Source organism: Rissa tridactyla, chromosome 3 (genome assembly GCF_028500815.1).
Source record: "Rissa tridactyla isolate bRisTri1 chromosome 3, bRisTri1.patW.cur.20221130, whole genome shotgun sequence".
Lineage (NCBI taxonomy): Eukaryota > Metazoa > Chordata > Aves > Charadriiformes > Laridae > Rissa > Rissa tridactyla.
Genome location: NC_071468.1, coordinates 87,872,676 through 87,878,041, shown reverse-complemented (window position 1 = coordinate 87,878,041; position 5,366 = coordinate 87,872,676).

Sequence of the window (5,366 nt, the reverse complement as noted above, 5' to 3'; positions counted from 1 at the left end):
GACCCTGTATCTGCTTTCAACCTGATGTTTGAATCTGGGCAAGATCCATCAACTGACATTCCCTTCACGTGGCGCTCCGGCTGCTAGATGGTGCCTGACTTAAGAGTGTGCCTACCTTCCACAGGAAAAGGATAGACTGATTAATAGCAGCAAAGATCCTACAAAGTGGTAACACAGATAATGAAGTGCTGTTCTACGTGGCGGTTTGCCAGGTTGTCTCCCTGGCTATTTTGCCTTTAAGCCTGGAGTACAAGCTTGCCAGTTGTGTAGTTCAGGCATATTTAATGGCTGTCTCGTGCCCACAGGTACGACTTATTTCTTTTCCCAGCTGTTCCATCCCCTTATGTTTTCTCATGGAGCAAACACGAAAATGCATTGTTAGGAGCTTTCCCAAGCAGGGAGTGCTTGTGATTCTATCACTCCTAAATTAACCTTTTAAATATAAGACAAATACACTCCTTGTAGTATTCCTCTGAAGAAGGACCTCCCTGGTTGTCATGACTGCTTTAGAAAAACACAAAGATATTTACAGAAGACCCTGTAAGTTTTCCTTTTCACAGGGATACTTTTTGCCCTTCAAGATGTCCAAGTCAAAACATGTCTGTTCTTTAAGCTGAACATTAAACACAATCTTAGTTTATTTGTGAAATCTGAGCTCTCTGCATCATTTATAACGTGATAAAGGCAGAAGTTCCAAGATTATCATTCATCTCACTTGCCCCATATCTAAGAATTCAACACCTATCACCTATTTAACCCTGCATGCTCTTAGAAACTGCTGCATATTCAAGTCCTCTCCTAAACACCTTTCGTAGACAGGGGTGCGGGGGCTGTTGTGTTTGGTTTTTTTCCAATATATGCATTTTTGCTAGATACAGGGATTCTACGATATACTGAATATGTTTAATAGCAGGGCATTTCTTCACAAAGTCAAAAATTCACCATGATTCTAAAATACACGCCTTGATTACTGGGCTGTAACTATGTCCAGCCATCTGATCTGAAAACCAGAATCGCTAAGTTACTGTGTCCTTTTATCTTTAAAACCGCACACAGAATTTGAACCTTAATGTTTTCATCTTCCTGTATTAAAGTACAAAAACGTTACTTCAAAAGGACTTAGAAATTTAGCAGATGCTTAAAACACATTATGCGTGACTGTCTGTCGGGGTTTTGGCTGGATTGGCCAATCAGAACGACAGATGGCCCTCCCCCCGCACTCTCCTCAGAGAGGAGAGGAAGAGAGAAGGAGATTTATGAGTTGAGAAAAAAGAACTAAACTACTTTAATGAAAATAATAATAAATAAGAAAATAGTAAATAAGAATAGAATAATAAAAATTAAAGAAAAAAAGTATACAATATATACAAAACCGTATCCAGCTCCCAGGATGACGATCGCGTCACCAGCAGACACAGGGAAAGTCCCAGACTGGAGTCAGTGACGGACAGGAGCTGAATTCCAGAACTAGAGTCAGGAATGCTCGGATCGGGATCAAAGCCAGACGAACAGACAGGGTCCTCCTCAGACAGCCACTGAAGTGAGCCAGAGCCCCCTTGATCCCTCAGCTTTTATACTGAGTGTGATGCATATGGTCAGTTGGTCAGTTTTGGGTCACCTGTCCCATCCGCTCCTCCCTGCAGGTGGGACCTCTCTACGCTTCTCCGCTTCCGACCCTCTAACGGGGCAAATAGCGAAGTTAGCTGACCTTGGTTGTTACAGCAGTAAGTCTACGCAAGAGCCTCTGTGCGTACCATTCCTTGGTATAATCAGGTCTTATCACTCAGAGAGAACAGTTTCTGAACAATATGCTGTTAATTTCAGACTTCAGTCAGTTAGAAGAGGCCCAGCTAAAAAGTAAAATTACAAATCGGAAAATTGGTTCTGTTTTACCTCAAACCAGGACACTGTTTCTTGTTCTTCCAGACTACAAAAATTGGAGTGGGTCATCATCTACCTGCAGCTGTACTGGATTACTATCCTAGCTGTTCTTTACTAATTCCACAGTAAACATACAGAAGCATTTTGGCATACTTCAGCACCAAATAATCTGCTTTAGCACAGGCCACCACTGAAGTCGGTTTAAGCTAACCTTGCTGAGATGTGACCACTACCTGATTTACTTCGATGCCATTTGTACCTGTATATCAAGTACACCTTAATGCACCTCAAGGCACATTACAAATTGGGAGGCTTCGCTTTTCTGAAAAGCTTAGTCAGCAGTGCTTTTTCACCATTGAACTGTATACTCCTCCTTGCTCATTACTCAATGAAAGCAGTACTCTTTAGAAATGTTACACTGAGGGCAATAAACTGTGAAAGTTTAAATACTGCTATTAAGAAAATAAAACTCTGTACTTCCTGTTAGAAATCCATACTGATTTCAACAGTTAACCTAAGAAAAGATTTAAGAAAAGACTGACTACCTTAAAGAAGCAACTCTTGAGTCTGACACTTAGTGATCAGTTTGTGCCATACAAATATTGTCTTCTTGGACAGAAACATGACCACCTGGAATGGCTCAAAACATCAACAAACCAAACTCTGTATATTTCATACTAGTATACCATTAAAAAAAATGCAAAGTCCCATTTATTGCACCATTCCCATTGCAAGATCACTTCTGTGCAAAAACCACAGTGCAAAACACCACACACACACACTGAAGTTACGTCAAATCAATGGATTTAAGACCTTCTGGATCCTTCCTAATTTCAACTGGAAGATCAATCTCACTGGAGTTAATCCCATAACAGATTTTTTTTTTAAAGACTTTTCTGAGAGGTTGTGTTAGCATTATGAAAACATAGTGGAGCAAGGCAGCAGAGATTACTCAACTACATGAATACAGCTTCCATTTACTCACTGTTGAAGCCTAAAGCTTGTGGTACCTTCAGGACTTCCAGTGAGAGAAGACAATTTTTTTCCTCCTTTATATTCAACTCTAGTCTTCCTTTAGTACGAAACCTGCAGCATTATTTCTTCATTTGCAAAATTTGGCAGATTTTAACAACGTACATGCTGTGTTTCTCTTCAAAGTAGCTTTTAAGCATCCCAATAATTCATAAGCAAGTGTAAATGAACATACTTCTGTAAAAGTGTAGGTAATATGAGTAAAGGACAGTTTCACTAGACTAGTTTAAGTCAAAGTTACATATTGGCCACTTCTTGGTAAAGTACTACTCACATATACACCAGTGAGGTCACTGGAGGTTTGTCTTCTGCTAAAAATATTAATTCAAGCACATACACAAAACTCAAGAATTCTGCTGAAAACTGTAGATTGGAAACAGGTTAGCTTGTTAGAACAACTTCGCACTGAGGGGAGGGAAAAAAAAAAAAAAAAAAAAGGTTTCATTGCACTATCTGATGGAAGCCTTTGGTCACAATCTGAAACAAGAACAATTCTTTAATAGCCACTTCAGCTTTTCCAGATGCAGGGGCGAGATATTTTTATCTGCCATCTCAAATGCTGTAGTATTAAAGATTAAATTCACCTTCCAATTGTAATACGTCCGCGTTATGAAAATATTAATTATAATTTATTTTAGACTAGCTCTCACCAGTGTTTTCTAATACAGAGCTTCATTTTTAAGTGTGCTGAAATTGCACCTTAAGAAAAGCCCTAATTTACTAATGGAATATCTATAAAATTGCCTTCGTTGAACTCTCACAGAGGAAGCTTTTAAATCCCCCATTAGCTACGTTTGGCGATACATTTTTTTAAGTAGCCCCTACTAGTGACAGAATTAGGTACATTCTTCATTCCACTACAGAGGAAAAAAAAAAAATATCTGTAAAATGTTACTTTAGATAGCAGAACAATACTGGAAATGCTACACTTGGAACGAGGAACCCAGTACCTGATATATTCAATTCCTGGCTTTCAATAACTGACTGTATTAATGGAAAATCCCTTAAACTACTATGACTGCTAACCCATCAGTTTAAAAATACACACCGGATGATCTATGAAGCATTTCAGAGATTTTTAGATCTGAAGTATTTAACATCAACAGTGTCAAATTACACTCGACATTCATTTCGCATTGAAGTGGACACACTACAATTAAAGAGCTAAAACCCACAACCTCCCTAATAACTGCAGATGAGGAGTCAATTAAACAGTCTACTGAAGTTGGGTTTCAGATACTGCAAGTCATTTAAAGTACTAGAATGTCTATTTTTACTTACCATTATCTTCTGTGCAGTGAAGTGCCATAGGCTATTCTACTGGCTGCGTAGCAGAACTAAGAATGCATTTCATAACTTCCTTCGTGCAAAGAAAATGAGCGGTAAGATTCAATGTCTTTTCTACACATTAGTGATCAAAACAAATAAAACTGTATTATAACACTAACTGCGCAAACAGAGATAGTGAACTATCGTTACTAAGCAGCCAAATATATGAGACTAGAGGGAATCCAGATTTCTGACAGTGCAAGTTTTACCTAAATGACCGTTAGAAATTAAGTGCTGGCTTTGGAGTAGACACTACGTTTCATGAACATTCTTGGAACCGAATTGTATCTTGTGATTCAAACTTTAAATATTCAAGCTGTATTTAATTACCAATTACCTATACATTACAACTGTGTTTTCCTTTCTAAACTGTCACAGATGCTTCCCCCCCAGCCCCCACCCAAAAAAAGCTTTTATCATGTACCTGGAAGTCTGATCATTTAAAGAAGCTTTCATGAAGATAGCTTTAAATAATCAATGTAACCCAATGTTTCCAGATGAGCTCAGCTGTGCAATATCCACTCAAGAGCTGGCCGTTCAAAAATATAAGTGTTCATGGAAAAAATTAGTAACCAGTTGGCAAGAAAAAGATATTACAGGAGACAATCACCCTTCTCTCCAAATTTCAAGTAAACTAACAAGCTAGTTCTAGTGGCACTTTTCAACCTATCTATAGTAACACTCAAGGCTAAGGAGCACCAAAGAAAAGTCACTCTTTCATGCTGTGGATTTTATAAGACAAATAAGTATAATTAAACACTTGCAAAGTGTTGACCAGATGACTATGTGAAAGTCGGTCTCCCAGCAAAGAAGTTTAGCATCAGAGCTTCTAGGAAGCTTTATGTTTGTTTGCGCTAGATGGCTGTAAAGTAACAATAATGTATTCCTTCTCCTCCTCTCCCCCCCCCTCCCATATTAATGATCAAGGAATCTTCAGCTCGACTTCCTCTCCTGTTGCCACATACCATTTTTATCTGACAGAGCAAATGACAAAGTACAATCTGGTGTTTCCTCTGCCCAACTAACACAACTAGCTAGCTCCAGCCAGGAGATGTCACATGCTGGTGCTGGAATTAATTCAGCAAGACACTCGGCGAAGACAGACTTTTAAGTCCATCACAGCC